This window comes from Dromaius novaehollandiae, chromosome 2, assembly GCF_036370855.1.
Source record: "Dromaius novaehollandiae isolate bDroNov1 chromosome 2, bDroNov1.hap1, whole genome shotgun sequence".
Lineage (NCBI taxonomy): Eukaryota > Metazoa > Chordata > Aves > Casuariiformes > Dromaiidae > Dromaius > Dromaius novaehollandiae.
The window spans coordinates 44,112,338-44,134,877 of NC_088099.1; positions in this window are offsets into that span (position 1 = coordinate 44,112,338).

Below are 22,540 nucleotides of genomic sequence, written 5' to 3' on the forward strand. Positions count from 1 at the left end.
AGAGCTCTGCAGTCTGAATAGCATCAGATACATGAAATAGAGCCCTTGTGCCTCAGTTAACCTTAAACAAGTTTCTAAGAGCAAGAGAGAGAGATTTAATGGATATGATGTCATTCCACTATATCATACATGCCAGAAAGAAAGAACAGAATATAATAGAAAATCAAGGCAACATAGGAAGACCATTTGTTAGCTATTTAATGCTTCAGAAAAATGAGCCAAACCTGTGAGGAAGAAGCTGAAGTGCATCTAGTAATGCATCCTAAAACATCAAGATACGAAAGTTTTTCCATCCTCCTTAGCATTCTGTATTAAATATCTGATGCTGTTCCAACAATATCTGTATAAAGTATTTATAACTGCTCCTACCACTTGATACAGCATCCATTGAAGTTCACTGTGAAATCTTCCTAGACTTCACTGCATCCTTCTGCTCCCCTTTCTGACTGGCTTCAGGGGAATTAGGCCCTCAGCTTCAACAAATATTTGCACTCCTATTTGCAATACGAACAGTCCCTTCCTGCCCTTTTGGAAATAACTATGGTCCTAGCTTTAACTCACACTGTAAATACAGGAATGATTATGTGATGTATATGGATTCTATCCAAGTTCCTTCAAGCCAGAGGGAGAGTGTCCATTGATTTCAGTGGGAGCTGGACTAGAGCCCAGGATTCTCCTTACTAGGTGATGCTGAGGGATACATGATCTTTTAACTGGACAGTTCTTAATCCAGTGATTGTTTTTTCCTTTTCTTCCTCTCGCTCTTTAACAAACACTTTTGAAATCATCAGGTGTCTAGAGTCCAGCATATGGCATCAGGGGCATGTTATTTGATAAGGAATTCTATACATTATGAGGTTTTAATTTATTTACCTTGTTTGTGCAAGCCTAACAGGTTGATAAGGCACTCTGAACAGGTAAGATAATCAAGCCTGACAGCTAAAAAGGCTCATCAACGTTTAAGCAGAACACCCAGGAAAAGGCTAGCTGTCTTTTGAGAACACGAGAAGACACTTTGAAGACGACTGAGGAGAGAGTTCTGAGATCTCAGCTAATACCACTGACAAGAATGCCCTCATTTTGCCAGCTGAGTCCACTTTAGCTTTCATTGTCATTTCCATTATCGAATGATCTTCATTCTGAAAAGGGATAACTAGTTATTGATTCAAATGTCAGCAGCTTAAATGCTATTAGCTAAGAACAGGATCAAAAGGGAAGGCCACTGCATCAACAATATTGTACATTCCTACTATGCAAGACTGCATCTCCTGTCTAGGCAGGCATGTGGCTCAGCGTTTCTGTGGATCTCATGATCATTCATATATTTATCCTCACAAAACCTCTGTTGTCCTTATTTTAGAAGCAGGGACTATACCTAAGGTACAGACCGCAGTGGAGCATAGGGGTGCCTGAGCTATTTTTTTCTATCATGTTCGTACAGTGAGGAGCAGTGTAGCTGCAGCAACATGAAACCTGGTGCAGGTCCATATATCCTCAGGAGAAGCAAGGACACAAGATGCTTCCAATGCTTACGTTAGCTCTTCTAAAGCTAACTTCAGGTATCTCCCAAATTGCCTGACAAAATCACACTGAAGCAAGAACTAAACTGAAGCCTCCATGTCAAAAAATTGGTCAGTTCTTTCATGCTGTGGCTAGCTTGAGATATCCACACAGAGTTTGTACGAGGTCTTTCTTTCTAGTCCAGGAATAGCTAAAGGCCCAGTGCACAGCTTTGACTCACAGAATTAGGCACTAAGCAAGCAGTAAGAACAAGAACAGTCTCTCCTCTACACAGCTAACAGCCTAATACTACAAAGCAACCTATGCACCTAGTAAATGAGAAGAGCTGTGGGAGGAAGGCTGACAATGACAGAGTATAATAATAAATAGCTTTTATGCACATGGTTCTGGAGACTCCTAAGAATTAGCCCCCATTTTCTAGCCTTCAGGAGATCACTAAATCTCTAAATATCAATCTGAATTCCTCTTTGCAAGCCTCCTGTTTCATCTCTAATTCAAAAGAAGACTTCCCAGAAGTTCTGAAGGGAAAACAGTGAGGCATTTCTTTCCTTCTTCCATCTTCTTTGAACCACCACCCATTGTTTGCACCAGTGAAGGGCAAAATACAGGCCTAATTCAAAGGCAAATATCTATTTAATTTTGCTGGGAACTACAGATCTACACTCTCTCAGAATTTAGCCCTAACAGAAGGGGACAATTAATCTATCAGATTTCTGCTCCATAAAATGGGAATGTTTCAGTCAGAATCAAACCACAGTTTTTCTTATACAGCAATCAGAAGCACTGAAGGTGGAAATTTCTGTTTGCTATTTGCCATCTAGTCCATCTCCTGAACGAGGGCTTCTTTTAAGCTGTTGAGCACAAAAGTGCATCTGGAAAATGTCAGCTAATGTATTTCAAAGTTATTATGTGAAAATAAAAAAAACTGAACATTTTTTTTTATGAAACCTTCCAAGAAAATTCACTTCCGAGGCTTGGCTTGAGAATGAGCAGGAGACATTTTTCAGCCCAAAATAATTTTATGAGAAAGGTTTAAATGTTTAGAAAAAAATGTTGGAACAGTAATTTCTCCCTTAACCAATAGCCTCAGTGATGGATTACATGACCAATAGAGTGAACGTATGTGTATGCATGTGTACACACACTATTCCATTTGTTTACCTTCAGATCAAAAATAGAACGTTACAACATTTGTTTTAGCATTTTTGATCCCCCTGAGGCATTGTGACATTTGGTACATTTACTTCTCCTGTTAAGAGATGATTCTTTAATTCTTTGAAGCAGGTGGAGGAAATATTTAGCAGAATGTTTACACTATGACAACTATACATCGGGGGGAAATAAGGGGGAGTGTGTTTGAACATGCACTGAAAGTCAGAAGTTGATTACATTTCTTTCTTTTGCACAGTCCAAATGTACAAGCTAGAGAGACTTTCTGTCCCCAGTAGAGCTAATAACAAATATACAGATTTCAAATGAGTCATAGGCATCTTGTTACTAATTTTAGCTGAGCACCTAAATCAGGTGTGAGTACTTAAACATCTAGGCAGTCTTTTTACTGTCTAGCTTTGGACATTTAGCTTAAGGGTCCACTTCACAGTGAACAGAAAGAGGTCAATTCTCCTCCAAAAAGTCCTTTCAGAATATCAAAATTCAAAGTCCCACCTTATACCTTACTCCTTCAATTATGTTAGAAAACTTAAAACAAGGCCCCCATACACCTAGAAAATACCTATTTAAGTGTAGAGCTTAAAACTATTCTCTTTGCTTTGGATAATGTCTATGCCCTTTTGGGGGATCTTTTATGATTAGCAGTACCCAGGACAAATTGACACATATGAGTGAACCCCTGCGCTCCAGTGTTCTCCTTCCAAACTGGACAAATCTGAACTAGCTGTGTTAAAACAGTGCTGTGCATGACAGACAGGATACGTTAACCTAAGTCCAGTAAGAAAAATCAGCCTACTTATGTTCTGTTAGTGAGGTGGTATTAAAAACATGTGGGAGGATATTATAACTCACATACCTTACTCACACAGCTATGGCTGAATCCAGGCCTACTCACTTTTACTGCTCTATAATAAAAGTATATAACTGGTCTTTCTACCTTTTAGCAGCTAGAACCTCTGTGTAATTCTGTAACTTAAAGTCTGAAGGATTGTCAGAATGACAGGAAGAAACTTATCTCTATCTTGTTTCTCCAAGGCAGCCCTCATCTCATCTATTGGCTGCTTTCAGCAAAAACCAACTGCTTGTAGAAAATCCAAATTTAAACTCACCTGTCCCAGAACAGAGCTCTAAAAGCCATGATACGAGGTAGTATAGGAGTTTTCCTCAATTGTTCCGCTGTGGGTCAGTGAACAGAGCAGTTTTCTTAAACCCCAGATGGCTATTCTCACCACTGGGGAGTAAAAATATATTTTTCCTGTGGTTCAATGAATATTTAAATATTGATATGGGAAATTTAACACCTCCCATATGAAATAATGCCTTACGAAATCAGGGACTACAGCATGATATATAGGATATCTAGTTCCCTCAGAAAGATGAGAAATTTAAACTTCCAAATTCTGGGAAAATGAGCTGAATCACTAGACTGTTAGGTAAAGGGGCAACATTGTACCCATCAGTGACACAGCATATCTTTAACTATGCCTTTTTCTTTGGACATTTCAATAGAAATGTCCTTGCAGAGCCTGAAACAATTTAATTTTTTGTTTTAATGAGAAAGACACTTTTATTTGGTCCGATTCAAAGTGATGATTTTTTGTTTGTTCAGACAACAAAAATAGTCTGAAGTCAGCCAGTCTGCTACTTTCATGAACTCGTGCTATTAATAATCATCACCAATGGGATTTTCATCCAGCTAGATGGCTAGCAAGTAAATGGTTAATTTGGTAATGCTGTTTTTTAAAACTCATTTCTTCTGCACCATTACCACTCTCTATCACTAACAATTTCTAAGATATTCTTAAAAGTCTCTATGCCACAATCCAATTTTGCTGTCTCTTTCCTTTCTCTTACATATATACAGAAAGACAAGATGTATGGCAGAGGCACCCACAGAAGGCCAGATCATATTATATTTAATGAATGATGAAAGTTGCCTCTCTTCAAACTCCATTCAAAGTTTTCTAGCTGCTAATATTGCTAGGTCCATAATTTTTCCATAGCAGTTTGCTTTTGTTGACTACTGAGACAATCTGCAGAAAAAGCTAACAGAAGTAAAGGTAATGCAATCTATCCCAGAATAATTTCCATCTTTCTAAATCAAACACAAGTATATAGATAAGAACATCCTGAATTAATAATTCAGTTTGCTTGAGGATATGATACATCTTTTGTGATACAGATTTTTAGGATAGAAATATTCTGACAATGTAAATGAAGATCATTTTAAGTAACATCCAGAGAGCTATCACCTCATGCACACTTAAAAGCAAAAGCAGTAATTTGTAAGATATCCAGTTCTCAGCAGAGTCCACTAGAACCCCAGGCATCCTCTCTGTTTCACAAAAGTTTCTGTAATGTATCAGAAAGCCTTACTGATGACATTGATACCACCTCAATATGTTGATGAAAAAGCTTCCCATGAACTTTAACCTTTTGCCTCTCTTGTTCTCAGAATACACAAAGGGAAAGCAGTGCATTTTCTTTTTCCCGGGTAAAGCTGACTTTTTTTATAGTTCACTGTCAGTAACTAAATTTACCCTGGATACCATCACATATCCCTATCACTACTGACAGAATGAGGGCTGGAAATTTGCTTCCTTATTTTATCTAAAAAGGTACCTCCAGAAAAAAAAACACACTGTTTTGTTTTTACCCCTGAACTATTACTGGGAAGACTAACCTCTTAAACTATCTTTACCTGATTTGTTGTGTCACCACTCAAAGTCCTTATTTAGTATGGCCCCAAATTCTCATGCGACTGTTCTGTTTTGAGGTAGCCCTTAACAATATGACACACTTAAGTGCTGGTATCATGGGTACCATGATGTAACAAAAAGACAAGGCTAAAAATCAGAAACATGGATTTCATCCTTAACTTTGTCATTGACCTACTCTGATTTTGGACTACTCCACTTTGTTCTTGTGTCTTCCAGCCAATCCTCAGTTTTATCTACTTAGAAAATAAGCTCCACTGGGAACGCACAGTCTTCTGCTAGATCTGACTGTAGTGTGTAGCGTGCTGGGCTGCTGATCTCATTTGAGTCCTTTAGACAAGATAGTACTACAAATAAATCATCATAATATTCTTATTTTCAGTTAAGATTAAACCTAAAGTTACCTTATTGGAGTGTCATCCTAGTTCCTGTGATATTTGTCTGAAACTTTCTTCTTACTGTAAAACAAATGTGCTTCAACTCCATTGGTCAGCTTCTTCCTCTAATGCAGACAGCTTAATGGATTTTTCTTAAGCAGAGTACAGCTTGTTTCTTAGTATTAATTTCAACATCAGGTTATTGTGCAAATTATGTCCTAGCTGGAAATTGAACCACGTTGACCACTGAAAAAGAAAAGCCTAATATATGACCTGTATTAGACAAATTTGCCCAGCCAGCAAAATGTAGTTGGATTGATTTTCACTCTATCATATGAGATAGTTTGTTAGACAAGTTCTCCACCCAGTGGCGACAAGCGTTCATGAGAGCAAGGACGTGATCTCCAGAATGGTATTATGGAAACACTGGAGACGTAATTCCTTGCATAGCTCAGTTACCTGGAAGGAAGACAGGCAATGTTTCCTTCATGTAGATTTAAGAAATCTATAAAATAAAATATTTAAATCAGTTAAGATAGAAAATAAATTTAAGAAGTAAAATAGCCATAAATAAATAAAATAAAAAAACCCCCATACTAGCATTTTCCACAGTTTTTGCTCTTCAGAATAATTTATCAAAATGGACTAGGAAGTATGATTTTTTTCTTTGTTTTCAGCACAGAAAAGCAAGTCAAAATTTCTATTTCCATCCTGCTGTCAAATTAGGACCAATTTTAAAGTCTCTCTGAGAGAGTTATATGAAACATCATTTAGCCCTTGAAAACAAACAATATACAGACTCTGATATAAATAACTGTCCATCTCTTAAGTAGTTGAACCTCTTTTCACCATAATATGGGAGTTTTTCAAAGGTTTTGCTATGCCCAGATAAATAAAAGCTTTGATGTATTTCTTTTTCAAGGTAAGAGCAGCAATGGATACAAATCCTTTCTGTCTCTGGGGCAATTTTTAACAGCCTCTCCCTCCCCTAATCCCTGAAAACCCATGTTCAAATACCTTCTTTTCCTGAGAGAATCCCAGTGAAATATAAAGGGAGGAAGGTTCTGCACAGGCCCTGATTTGACAAGATGCTAATCAGGAAGAAAACCTCTTGTTACTACTGATGAGGTAAATCTGTCAGGGGGCTACGGGGCTTGTGACTGTCTCCAATAGCACTTACCAGGGAAGTACGTATTCCCAGCCCTGTGCTTTGCATTTTCTCTCTCCCTGCCCCAGCTTTCCTCAGTCTATGCCCTCAATTCTCTAAAAGAGATAATAATGCAAATAATAGAGAGCCAGCCTAGACAGAATCACTATACTATCCTGGAATAACATACAAAACAGCTGTAAAAGTAAATAAAACAAAAAAAAACCCCTAAACCCTATGATTCAGCAGCAGCATGGATTTACATATGTGTGTAGTATGAGAGGAGGTTTACCACCATTCATTTTTTTCTTCTAATAGAAGAAAACTCACCTCTGCTTCTCATAGTTCACGCTTTCTCCCTCTCTCCCGGTAGTTTCCATGTTTTGAATTCTGCCCTGCCTTTCTCAGATCTTTGTGGGTTCTTTTCAGCTATTAAAATATGTAAGTGGAGAATATATGATCTGAGGAATTTGAAAGTTCAATTTTGTATGTAATTTTATATGTATGTCTTTGTCTATTGATGATATGATTGTCTTTGGGTTAATTGCAATTTTAAAAATCCATCAACATGTTTTCAATTTTTTTCCTTTTTCAAATATATAAAACACAAGACGAACAAATAAAATGCAGCACATCTTTTTCCTTCTACATTTCAGCCTCACAGGAAGTCGAATTGGTTTTCCCATGACTTTGCACATTCATTGCTCTACTGTTCTCTGGCAGGACTGGTGTTTACTTTTGAATACAGACAAAACTTTTCTATCTGAGGGGGCAAAAGCACTATATATTATGTATATGTGTATATATATATATGTTTGTGTGTGTGTTTATATATATATATACACACATATATATGAAGATGTGAATTTACTATCACAAAATACTGAAGAACAAATTAAAGTTTACAATTAACATTTTCTCTGTAAATTTAGGAAATGAGATACAATGAACTATAACCTAGATGGAAATAGTCAAATACGATTTATTCAAAAATATTGTTTGTTTTCTTGCAAGGATACTATGTTTCACATGATTAATCTTCTATTCAGCAAAAATATCTGCTTTTTCTATTGTGTGCCTGTCCTCATCCAGTCATGTGAATGTTTCTGCAATTAGCCTGCATCTGTAACATCCTAGCTCTCCCAAAACCAAACCTGAAGCTAAATTCTCACTTTTCCTCTTGTTAAGCACTGCTGTTTTTTCCCAAAGCTTGTTCTATCAAACAGAATATTTCAGGTAATCATTCTGTTTATGCTTCAAAATGAAAAAAAAGAAAAAAAGTTTTTTTGTTAAATATATGGGAAACTTGAAATGGAAAGTTTGTGTCTAAAACTCAGTGGGGGGTTTCTGTATAATAATGCAAATTAACCCCCCCACACACACACCTGGAACAGCCAAAATTCTCCTTTCCTTTCCATTTACCCCAAATGAATAAATTTCAAAATTGTTCTCTTTTCACAATTTTTTTATTACTTTTTTAATAATTCTTGGTGTTGGGGTGACAAATTACGTATTTGGTCAACTCTGAAGATTAGAAAGTTCAGAGAAAGCAATTAGCATTTAGTTTTCTGTGTGGTATTATCTCTCTTCTACTTGTTCACTTGGATTTTTTGATGGGAGGAATTGCAAACGGCAGTTACATTTTGTATAGATAAAGCCTAATAAAGCAAAAGGCTTATGTTGACTTCCCATACGGACTGAATTTACTCTTTCAGTTAAGAACCAGTTCAAGATCTGTGAGTTCTTTTGAATAACTGTAACATATTCTTCAGGGAATGAATCCCCAAACCACACAGAAAGAGTGCACTGATTTTGCAAACTGTAGGCTGACTTTACCACCTAGTGGTAGTAGTGTAGAAGTTTTCCGCCTGGTCTTTGCAATTAAATCTAAGCAGGAAATTGTTATGAAGCACAAATATTCCTACATACTATGCTGGAATTACAGCTATACAGTTGCATAGACTCTGCACTTCCATGCAAGTATCCTCCCCCAAAACATAGCATCACTCCAATAAAAACAGAGCAGATGAACTGTCTGCCCCTTCTGCATCCCCAAAGTGTCTTTTGCAACATTTGTTGACATTCAGATGTCTCCTAATTTAACTCCACGCAATCTTTTTGACTAAGCAGCAATTGGCCTGTTTGTTATTTTTTCCTCATACCCTATGTTGACTTTAGAGATGTGGGATACACAGATATATAATGGCCAAAGTTTCATGGAAAAAAAAAAAAACAAAAAACAAACAGATACTATCTAGCTTGATTTAAAAAAAAATAATAGTGTGGTAGGCAAAATGATCTAGTAAAGAGGACACCAACTTAAGAAATCAGTGGTTTCATCATCAAATCTTTCCTCGCAGTGTCTGCTCTAACAACTCACAATGACTTAGCTGCTGGCTTGCTGCAGAGTTTGGTGCCAACTAATTTTAGCCAAAGTCATTCATGCCTTCTGAATTCTGTCCAGTACTTATTTCAATTTACCCATCAATAAAATAGGGTCATACTGTGTAGCAATGCTTTGTAGAGTGCAACACTAAAGAATGCAAGGCTTTCTCACAAATCAATAATCAAAAATACAACCTAGTCACCATTAAGAAAAGACTCTAAGTCCTGTATGACACAGTAATAACTTGTAGTCTCATTTGGCTCATCACAATATTTGGGCTTATCACGCAAATACAGATAGCTTCTTCCCACAATGAATAGCTGTAATACTAATTTATATTAGTTACATAGTAGTTATATAGTCATATATAGTTATATGAATATTATTATGAAGTCTAACTAGCTGAGATACGGCTGCGTGACCTGAAACAGATTTATATTTCCATCTGCTCAGACACTTTAGAACTAAAAATTGCTGCCCAGATTACCATTGGTTGGGACAGAGTTAGATGGACATAATACTAAAGAAGATATCATAGCCTCACTTCTATGATTCTCAGTGAAGAAATTCAGGATGATATCCTGAAGTTCTGGTGGCATCCAATTGCAAAGCATAAACCCATGCATTACGGTTTTTGTCTCTATGCAGAAGAAGGTTCACCTTAGGGTTTAAAGCTGACTTTTCCCTAAATTCCAAATGGTTTTCATCCATCTCAAATGTATACATTTCATTTTCTGATTTTGTTTTCTTGATTTAAAGTTGTTGCTTCAGTTTTCAAGGGGTTTGAATAGCTGTCCAGTTGCCTTTGTAGTGCCAGTTATTTCTATGTAGTTGACTCTTTGTACAGAGGACTCTGCTGAACCGTCTTCATTTCCAAAATGGGGTTTGTAGAGGTGAAGGGCTCCAACTTCATAACTGTTTCAACTGATCTTGCCTGATTTTGCTGAGTCCTGGTCATCTTGCCCTGCCCCTTCCTGCTCTGCCATCCGACCTCTCAGAAACCCTGCTTGGACCACAGAGCCAGGATAAAAATACTCGTTCTTCTTGCTGGTGCACCATGTGCTCATCAGGGCTGGTGGAGGGCAGGAAAGAAGAAAAAAGGTCAGGACAAAAGGAGTGACAACTGAAATAGGTTTAAATGCCCTCAAAACTTTCCGGGGTTGTTGCATTTCTTTGGTCTATGGACTTGGGGAGGGAACTGGTAGACTACTTCTAACAATTCTTTCAGAACAAATCTATTGCCAAAAAGCTCAAACTTGCTATAGAGGCAGTCTATACAACACCAAAAATTTTTAGCTCAGCAGATCCATAGATCTGAAATACAACTGTTATCGTATTTCATTTACTACGACCATGTTGCTTTCTGGTTGTACAAGCCTGCTGAAATCTTAAAAGGGAGCAGTAAGTAGAGTAGTAAGAAAATACGCAAAAACAAAACAGGAAGATTAAAATTGAAGATGCTGCTGGTTGTAGAAGAAAGCAGTTGTTTTCAGTGTTCATCCTTAGTATAAGCTTCATTTTTTATTAAAAAAACAGATATTAAAATATTCAAAGTGTTTGTTCTTCCTTATGAGTATAATCTCAAAAGCACTCAAGCACTAGCCTAATGCTGCTTCTTCTAAACCCAAACTATCTTACTCTTAACTTCCATAGGAACAGCTAACTTGGGGGCTTTACCCAACTTTCTCTGAAGTTAACATAATAATAGCAGAATACAGCACATATCCAACCCAAAACCTCATTCAGAGGTATTCTGGTTGAATTCCATGATTATTAAAAAACAACCAACTAAAAAAGCCAACAAAAACAACAGATGATGATACCAATCAGGAATATTTTATGGCAATTAAAGGTCATCAGTCTCTCAAGGAAGAGGAAGAAGAAACAGGCTTTTTTTGCATAGCTTATATGGTTCTTATATATAAAACTGCAATAAATGAATAATTGATGATGCACATAGTACACTCTACATCTCACTGGAATCAATCAGCTCAAGCTTGTGGAAGTATCATCAATTAGTATTATTAGCAACAGAAAGAATAGCTCAACAGATGGGTTAAAATCAAGCCAGTTGCAGCTTTATGAACAGAGGAGAAAAAAAACCCTTGGTAGCAAGGAGGATGAATTCTGACCTCTGTAGCACTTTTTCATACCTGAGCCTTTCCTTTGAGTGAATGGATCCAAGAAATTATTCCTGCAGAGATTTTCTATTAATACCTCCCACCTTATTATGGTGGTAAAAGAACATGTGTGACTACTGATTCTCACAGTTACACAGTATGCAAGGTTAGCTGAAAAGCCGCCAGGTAAAACCCTGAGAAGGAGAGAAGGATACTTACCCTGAAAATAAAACATTAGATGATAATCCTGCAAACAAAGTGAACATTTCAGGTCTTTTTTTGTCCCTTTCTGTCTACTTACTGCACTTCTAAAAAGCTTTTGTGACACATGTTAATACCTCCATGTTCATACTTCTCTGACAAGTAATGCTGATAACCTCCTGGTGTCAGCATGACACCACAATCCAACTCTCTTTGCAAAACCTGAACTGAGATAAATATCATGTTTAAATATAAGTGCTACTACACTGGTTAGGGACCGGGACTTCAGTATGCTAGACAAGCTTCTTAGTAGCATTAGAAAAGATTTCCTTATACATGGATCCTTTGTAAATGTGCTTGTTCTACCTACAGTCTTTGTACCATTGCCACAGTTCCAGTTATGAATGTGATGCCCTGATAGTATTGTTTGTAGAATACAGCCACTAGTGGGCATGTGATTGTTCTAGTAAAAGTATCCGATTTACCAGTGTATTTATTTCACTTAATGTAAAAGAATAAGTATAGCAATAAAAAAATTGTTTCCATGCATGCTAAGCCAGCTACTAGCATTCATTCACCTTTACCACAACCTTGTTCTTTCAAAAGCAGCAGCAGCTGAACTAACCTGTTCTGCAGTAGTGCTCCTCTTTCACTTAAACAACCGCAACATTCAGCAGTGGCTGGATCAAATAATGAATCTCATGCATCAGACACTTCCTAAACTGTGGTCAGTTATGCCCAAATGTCAATCCAGCAGCACAGGGCATAAGACTGGAGAGCATGACAGATTACTTGTTTTGCCTTAGCTATAGGAAAGCTGACATTAATTGACCTATGTCTCCCACTTGACCAGATTTCTGCTCATACTGGTAGCAAGGGAATATGCAGGAGGGTCCTCTCTTCTGTTTTGTTGTTGTTGTTGTTGTTGTTGTTGTTTGGTTGGTTTTTTTTTTGTTTTTTTTTTTTTGTCTTGACCCCTCTGTCTCTTAGTAGACAGGCAGAATTTATACCTCGTCCCTTTGCAATTACTTGGGAAGCAGAGGAGAGTTAGAGGGGTGTTCTCGTACACCAAGTGAAAGGAGTGTGGAGGAAGATAGCCACGTGGAAAAGACAACAGGTGTATGGGAAGCAGAGCGAGATAGTGTACCCTAAACAGAAATGATTCTATAATGGAGGGAGAGAGAAGAGAGACTGACTTCCAAATAGTCTCCAAACCATCCTGCCCTTTTCCTCCTTAAACCTTGAGCTCCCATTGACTCTCCCAGGCCTCTTTTACCCCCCACCCTCTGCTCCAAACCCACCACAACACTGAATTTTGCCAACAATACCGAGAAATATTAAAACATTTCTCAGACAGCCAACTGGATTGGGAACACCTTGTGCTTATTCTTCATTGTCATGAACGAATTTTAAGCTAGGAAATATTATTACAACTATCTTGTCTGAACTTCCATGTAGCATAAAGAATTTTAAGCCTGCTTTAACTTTGGCAGGAGTGTAGCAGCATCAGTAAAGGCAAGGCTTAGACAAACTTTTCTACTAATGAGTCCCTACTATTTCTGAACCTAAACAAGTCTTTCACATAGCGCAGTACCTCATCATGAATGTATCCATTTAAATGCTTTCTAAGGTGTTTCCACACTGTTATCCACTAAGCAGAGGGATAAAATGACCTTTGCATAACTCTCAGAGGTCACTTACCAACTCATGTAGAAGTAAAATTTAGAGTCCATTGCTCCAGAATAGTGAAACCTATGTGTCTCATTGTATGGGGAGGAGTGAATGGCACTGGAAAAAAGCAGGTGCCTTTTGGCTTCAAAACAAGCTTAGGATCACTTTAAAGAAAGCAACTGGGTAATACGATCACTCTCAGGAATAAGTATCTATAAGTAACTGTTGTTCTAAACAATTGAATTCTCCCTCAATATTGTTAACCATCACGCAATTGTCGTATAATGATTTATTTTTGATTGTTAAGCATGTTAGGGAGACCAGTTTAGTTTTTTTCAGTTTTACTACCTAGAAAACAAATGCCCTCTCGGCATTTAACAAGAAGCCAACCTGGGCCATTTGTTGGAAAAACCCACTGATCATTTTCCCACAAGGATCACGATGTACTGAGTTGCACTTCCATTACAGAGTACAGTTTCCAGCAGAACTATTTTTCAAAGAGATTTTAATAATGGTTTGGTGGTATGTTTGTTCAGCTGGGAGTTCCTAGAATATCAGACAATCCCACAGTCTGGAATGACTTTATTGCTTTCCTTTGAAGTAAAAACAATAGTAGATGGTCCACTGAAGCATCAATATTGCCTGATAAGCCACATGGAAATCTTGAATAAAGCTGTAGATTAACTGGCACTTCCAAGAGGTAAAACATAAGGATTTGTGGAGGTACAGTCTGTGCTGAGTGTGTTTATTTGGCTTTCAAGCCAGCAGCTCAAAGTGAAATTGACTTTTTATTTCCTAAAATAAAAAAGCATCCAATCCAATTACCTGTCAATTGTTCAGCTGGAAGCTCCTAATTTTTATAATCGCAGTTTATCCTTCTTTTTAAAGTGAATATAAGAAACCTGAATATCATTGGTATAACCTCTCCTCTTCTTCAGCATCTGAACTCTTGTGAGTGAAAACTGCAGTGCAAGTGACTAGATTGTTTATATGAATGTTATTAGAAAGATACCCTAACGTAGTGCTGAGGCTTCAGCACTAATTACAACATGCACATTTACTGGTGTTACATGAGTTAATACAACATAGAAACTGCTTGTCTTGTGGAGAGGTCTGTGGGCCTTCATTTAGTTCCTGTGTCTTTCACATGCCAGCAGGGTCATCTTTAGTATGTTGTGCTGTCACCTCACATTTGTCACCTCATTCTCTCCATTTATAAAAATGTGCTTTATGATACCCTTTAAATTCATTGGTATTAACATCATTCTTATTAATACTGTAGACATGGTCTTTAATGCAGTCTCGCTCCAGTCATCTCCTGCCCCCAGCTCTATGCAAAGGTACTTTAGCTTGCATGGACTTCACTGAAAGCAGCTGAAAGGGGAAACTACAGAAGATACTGTATTTCACCCAGATGTTAGCTTTAAAATAATGATTCATGTTAACAAAGGTGTTCACTGTCCCTACCAGAGCCCCAGCCTTGAAATCTGATCTGTGCCATGTGGTGGTGTATTAGCCTGCATGGAATAAATGGGTCCAAAGAATCCAAATTGCGAAAGCAACTGTGATTGTACAACATGAAAGGCCTGGAGGTTTTGCGTACACAGGCCTTCAAACTGCCTTAATACTTGAGACAAAAGTTGCTTTTAAAAAGCAACTCTTTCATTAAGCAAGAACTACTTTTTTTCTTCTTGTATTTTTACTGAAGAGCAGACAAAATGATTGATATTTGAGGCATTAATTAAGGCTTTCATTTTATTTTGCTCTTCTGTTATCACCTTTAGCTGTATAGAGTCCTTCTCAGGAAGAAGTCCCACATGAGATTTTAAGCAGCTAATACTATCCTTTTTAGAAAGTTTGTAATGAACTGGAGTGCCTGTTGTTGTAAAGTGATCTTATTTCCTTTGAGGCAAAATAAGACAGAAAATGTGCAAAACAGAAGAAAACTCAGCAAAAATAATGAAGTTCTGTTTCTGGTGCTGACTCTTGCAACCTCATTGCTGGAGGGACTGCACAGCCTAACTGTATTGCCTGAGCTAGCAAATCTGTGCTAACATTGAGATTGTTATGACCCTTGCTTTGCCCCACTCTCAGTCACAACACGATGCTTTCTTGATCAGCTAACCCAGACTCTACCTGGGACAGGTAAAAAGGGGAAACAACCCACTGTCTCCTTATTAAAAAAAAAAAAAAAAGGAGAGAGAGAGAGAGAGAGAGAGAGAGAGTAAAAACAAAGTGCTGGCAAAGATGACAAAGCTCTCACATATCATCTGTTCTTAACATCTTTTCTTCCCTAGCTGCATAGGTTTGTCACCTGCTTTCACTTTCCAGCTTGCTGGTGGTCATCCTCAGGCAAGCGGGAGTTGTGCAGTCCATGACACTGCAGTGGAGTTAACCTTTTCAAACCACAAAATGTCTTTAAGCCAGTGTGAGGTGAGGATGTAGTAGTTTTTTTCCTGGTGTTTAACCAAGTCTAATTTCTAGCACCCTGTCATTCATCTATCCAGCTAAAGTTCTGTGCCCCCTTTAACTATTTGACAAGTTTAGCTCAATCCATGCACTATATTAATAGCTATTTTGTTTGAATCAGCTTGTTTTTTCCCTCTTGAACTTTTGCCGAGTTGCATAAATAATTTTATATGACACACGCTAAGCTGGACTTCTACATCAGAAATTAGGAGCATGCCATAAAGATAAGGAGTCTCCATGCTAACCCACAAATCTACCATCTTACTTGCACGTACACGTGGGTCTGATGCAATTCCTACTAACCTCATCAGATCAGGGATGATTTGGGAGGCTTCAAGTATGCCACTGTTCTGTGGATTATGTTTCAAAAAGCCCAGATGTTCACCTTTGCAGATACTGGGTCTCTTCTCACTTTTGAAATCAAAAATGTGTCTAACAATATTTAAAAGAGGAATTTCCAGATTTTAAGAGATCTTTCACTAAGTGCAGACAATATGAAGACAATAGCTAAGTGCAATTTTATTCTGCCTATCATGTGCATCTATTTTAAGCAGCAAAGCCATAATGTAGCTGAAAGAACTACATACTACAGTGAAAATATCAGCCATCGAAAGGTGAGCAGTAGCTCTTCCCTCTCCTGTGTAGACAGGGTTGCTATAAATAAAACATCTTTTGTCATTGCAGCATTTCTCTCAGTGTAAAAAAAGCTCACATGAAATTTTTACTGCAGCTTGGATAGTGTCAAAGCTCTGGTACAGTGCTCCAAATGCGTAATTTCACTATAATTAATCCACAAGGGATGTGCTCACTCCAGAACTGCTGGCCTTTTGATCTCGAAGAATATAACACTGTTTTACTATGGATGTCTCAAAGGCTACAATGCTTAAATAATACAGTCCTTATGTCTACTGCCTCTTTAAAACCTAAGGTTATTTTAAAGGTCAGTATTCCAAAATACTGAAATGCATAAAAATAACCTAAGTAGTATCTAATGGTGAAATGGAATTTTATAACTGTATGCTAAAAATTGCATATATATTTGAATATGTGAACTGATATTAAGCACTTTATTCAAATCAAGACTTATTAGGTGTTCCGTAAAAATATGCACCTCCTTTTCCCAACCAGCAGATGTGGATCCTTATTATAAGCAGCTACACAAAAAACTGCAGTTACTGATTTGACACTAACATATTTATGCTCTTATAAACGGTGCTATTACATCCTTTAGAAATCTGGCCATAAAGCTTATTACAGTGAAGAGAATTATTGCTTCTAAGGCAGAGAACTCCAAAGTTCAAGATTTGTAGAAGGAAAAATGTCCAGGCTGATGTTAGAGAGCTGCTTTAAATTACCAAAATGCTTCAGAATTACAATAGGTTATAAAAAAAATAAATCTCTATGGCCTTGTGTATTAGTCAAGGGGTTTTGTTTGTGTTACTTGGTTTTTGAAAGGAGGTGGAGCAATCAAAATCCAAAGCCAATAGTTCAGACACAGTGGAAGATATTAGCTAGAAACAGGGCCTATAAGTATCTGGGTTTTCAAGTTCTTGGAAAGCTTTTGCATGGATCTAGCCTTCGAATCTACTGTATTCATGTTGGGACTTTAGGGCTTTACTCGTTTAGTTCTTTTATCCTGCTGTTTGTTGGTGACATACGATGAAAGGAATGCATTTTATTAGTCTCCTGCCACCTGTACATTAAATTCACTAATACACTAACAATAGTGGATGCATACTGTTTTTAGCATATTGCTGTACTTTACCATCTTTTTTTAATATAAGTAACTGGACAATCCTTCATGAAACAGAGCAGTATCTGCAGGTAACTATACCTCTGATGAAAAGAAAAATCTGACTTGTATCCCTTTCATTTATTTTTACTATGAGTCGGAAGTAACTACTAATCCCATTTTAGGATTTGTTCACTCTGTTTTTGGAAAAAAGCTTTTTTTTTTGGGGGGGGGGGGAAGGAGGGCAGAACACTAAAATATTTCATTTGGCAAAAGCTAACCTATAGTGCCAAGAAGAGATCACTTGTTTATTCCTTTAGTCCCCAAAATGCTGGACATTTTCTCAAATCTATCAGGAAAAGTAAAACTAAGAGTACACACTAGACATCTGAGATTAGACAGGAGCTCTTTCCTCTCCCTGAGTTGAGGCATGCCTCAGTTCTGTATGCCACGTGAGATTTTTTCCATACTGTTTCTGCTTTTCCTTGGCTCCTCCTGCCCATATTCCTGTTAGACATATAATACACTCAGAACAGCAAAAACAATTAAACGTGTGGTTTTCCCTTTGCCTCAGGTTTGGTACCTTGGTGTCCTGGCTTTAACTTGTGCTCAACCTCTGTTTATCTGTCTTCCAAGGATACTCTCAGCAGTTTAAAATTCAATCCATCTTGAATTATTCATGGTTGGTGCATCAGTGACTACTCTATACTTCACAGGTCTGGTTAGTATTGTCTCTGAGCTGTAGAAAAAGGTCAAACACATGCAACTCCACGTGCCCCAGTACGCTTTAGAGCACAGAGGGAACACACACCTTAGGACAGTACAACATGCTCTTTGCACCCAGACAGCAGGACAATGTATATCCCTCCTCCAATTCTTTACCCCTCTTCTGAATGAAGCAAAGATTTCTTGGTATGCTACTGTCATCAAGAAAATGCAGCTGTGCACAGCATCTAAAAAGAGGCCAAAAGGTACCGAACTGACAGGCTATGATGCCAAGGTCCTTTCTAGCAAAAAAAGGAACAAATACACTCACTGAAGTGACAGAGTGCAGGCAGCAGCACGGCAAATATCTCCCCTTTGTCTTGTCCATTCACCACTACTCTAGACTGAAGAAACTGCCTCCAGGGTTCAGAGTGTAGCTCAGACTCTCGGCACACTAATCCTTTGATGAAATTAGAGTAACCATTCCAGTTTACTGTGTAATTATCTAATTAAGCAGGTGCCTTTAGAGAAAAAGGCCCTTTCAATTAGCTCAAACACAAAAGTCTAATGAACACAAGCACTACTTGGTATCCCAGCCTTTTTTTCCTGAAACGAGCATATTATTGTAGCAGATTTACAAACCCCTCCAAAATGAAGTTTGTAATAGAAATGTGAACATAACTCTACCTGCTGCTGTAAGAACTCCAATGCTATAAAAATCAGTACTTATGTCTTCAAAGTTCATTTATTTCAAGTATTTCCTTTATTATCTTGCTTCCAGTAAAAGAAGCAGGATACAAAACTCCTCCTAAAGGGTTCAGTCTGGCACAATGCACAAAACAAATAGCAAAGAGGTAGAATGGCAGTGAGAAAAGACTCAGATTTCACTAATGAGGTCTGTCGAGCAGTTACCAGTTTATTGGGGGTAACTACAAGGCTCAAGAGGACAGCAAACAGCTAAGCATCTTGTTAGAACAATGCAACAATCCTTTCTTCTTTTGTTCAGCTATGTCAAAGCCCCAAAATTGAAGTTGATCACATAGCTGGACTATAGGAGTGTTACATTTGCCTGCATCCAAATTTGCCTACACTCCCATCATATTCTCTCTTCACATCCATCCCATAATGTTGTTTACTCTGTGCTTTAAGACTTGAATTATCAGTGTCTTCCTAGATTGGCTAGTGATTTGCCCCCAAAACAAATATAGCTGACACTTGCCTCCCTGGGGAGCAAAATTGTTATTTTGGCAGTGCCAACAGTGTTCACTGACCCAGAAAATGGAATGAACAGTTAGTCATGAGGTCTCAGGTCCAGGAACACAGGCCAACCTGTCACCGCAAAATAAGCACAAAGAACCATGCATCTGCAGATACTGATGTTAGCAATTTAGTAACAAGGCTCTTAGTTTACACCACCTTCACCAAACATCACTTGTTCTCCTCCCTACTTCTCTCCCAGGTGTTGCTGAGTTTCCTCTCCCTAACCTTCAGTCTTCCCACTCAGTTTTACAAGGCACTCCATCAGGATAGACAATTTGACATCAGCTTTCTGATCTCTCCATTACCGTGACAGACTCTTTCATGACTTCCAGCTAAACTCCTTCCTAAAAGGTAATCTACATTGCCAGTGGTCAATCCCTAGCCTACAATTCCTGCTTCCTTCTTGTCTGCATTTCAAATGACTCTACAGAAATTATGACATCAGTCTGATTTCTTCCACAAAATGTTTTCTCTTTTCTTGCCCTTATGCACTTAACAAGCTGACTACTCCCACTTACATTAAACATACAGTTTCAGTACAAGACAAGTTTTCTCCCACCTAAATTCTCTCTCCCAACAATGGCACTCTTTTCTCTGCCCAAAATATCTTCCACTTCTACCAACAGAAATATGACAACATAAAATGTGAACTTTTTCTCTCATTATTTTCCTTCTCCTAGAGACACTTTGAAGAAAAATTATTTTGTCTTTTCTTCTAACTCCCCACCTCCTGAGTTCCTTTATGCTCATAGGCTGCTTCCAACATTTTTCCCCTCTTACATCACTCTTCTCCAGTGTTTCTCTCTAATTCTAAGAAGAAATATTGAAAACACAAACCTTTCTGGCAATAAAGGGTTACCTCCTGTTGCACTTCATCCATGTACTGCAAAGCAAAGAGCCAAGCCGTGTCTCAAGTTATGAAAGAAAATAAGCAATATGTTAAATAATCACCTCCCACGTGCACTCTCTACCAAGGAGGTAGTGTCTTGGTGTGAAAGTTCATAAAGGAGTAATCAGGCCAGATAACAGCATGGGACATTTATTTGGTATGCGCTCTTAGTTAGATGACAACTCAACTTTACTTACTCCTCTGTGTGATTTAGTATCATCTAGAGGCACATCTGTTCCATATCAACTGCAGCTGTCATCTTATCCAGCTCCCTATTTTGACCATTGTTTCCATTCTGTAATTCCAGATTCACAGAATAGATGCTACCAGTTCTTTTGATAGTGTCTTTAATTAACATCATGCAAAGTGATGTGATATTACATTCACACATTTTAAACATGGCATGTAGAGAAATCATACTATTATCCAGCATAAAGCAGCATTTGTCTGAATGCAGCAAGTAAAATCCTGACTTTCAGCTGGAAGCTGAAAAGATAGACTTGCATACTGTCCTTTTAGAAACTGCAGGTATCATCTTTAAGAAATTTTAGCTCTGACTTCATCTGTAAGTAAGTTGCCTATAGTAAATGAAATAACCTCAAGATTGATCCAACTCCTCAAGCTGGTTAGGTCAATATTAATGTCCTCAGCAGGCATGATTAATTAAGCAAAATGTAGTTAAGTCTCTTCACTTAACTAAACAGAACTATGAAAATTATTCCTTCAGCATTTTCTCTGTTATCAAAGTCCCTAATTTAGGGTGATGTATTGCATTTTAAAGGTAGCAAGGTATTTTTAAAGGTAGCAACATATTATTTTCGTTGAGAAAAACAAACATTTAAACTCACTTACTTGCATTAATTTGTTGCAATGCACCAGAAGTTGAACCTATATCCTCCAGGTCCCAGTACAGTGGCTTCCTCTATAAATTGCCTTAATTAAACTTTCTCTTCCTGAGGGCATCTTTTGGCATTAAAAGGCTGCAGTGGGTAAAGTCCTCTATTTCACATAAACTCTATACTGCCCCTTCTTTGGTTTTCACAAAAGACCGTACTTGTAAGAATGTTTATAAATACTGAAGTTTGATCTTAACATCTTTATTTAATCAATGTCTCATCAGGTACATCAGAAGCTTTTACTGCAAACGTGGAGCCTCAATTATTACATCTTAAAAGCAGATTTCATTTGTGCTTTAGCCTCAGTTCAGGTTTGTGATTCTTTTGTTTCAAACAAAATATGATAAGCTAAGTACTGCTGACCATCACTGTTTAATCTCTGGAAGTATTAGGCATGGCACTTGCACACTTGCCTCCTGGAACAACTCAGGTGAGGTTTCAAGATAGAAAGATTCCTCTTACCTGAAACATCAACATGCAGAGATAGGTGACACAGCAACAGCCGAAGAACTGCTCAAATAAGAAACAAAATTTGTGTTGAAATAAAATACGCCTGTTCACTTGATCTAACGTCTGTAATGTCCCAATCGTAACACTGGATTTGGCTCTATCTTTCACATTGCTGTAACTTTAGCAGCAGTTCAGTAATACAGCCCAAGTTCCAACCTGAATTATTTTCCTTGACTCCCCATTCTAAGATCAATGCTGCTGATCAAATTTCTTGCTATACTTGAAGAAAATATCACAACTGAACAGTATGAGAACATGCCACTGGAAGAGTGGAAATTATAGTTCTTTCACATGCTGTAGGATAGTCTTTACCTCTTGTTCCATTCTGGCAAATAGAATTAGGCTTCACTCTTTACATGGTGTGGAATTCAGACAAACACATTTAATGAAAATATCCATAGCAACCATTAGTCTTATGGCATCAGAACTTCTCTACCCTGTGATGCTTAATAGTAGAGTGTTTAGTCAGTCTAGCAGTTTGGACAATAGAATAGCTTGAGAAATTATTAAAATAATATATTGAAGGCTAATTCTCTTGGTCTAGTTATCTATACACAGTCAGTGAATTGCTTAACTTTTTAATAAAGTAATAAATTAATTAAAGAGTAATATTGCATTTGCTGGCTGTATAATTTTGATTAATATGCCAATTACATCTATCTACTATGGTGCTAATAACCTTTTCATAAGCATTGGTGTGGTATCACCATTTAACAGGACTGAAAGTGAATTATATTGCTATTCTTAAACTAAATTTTACTGGAGATTT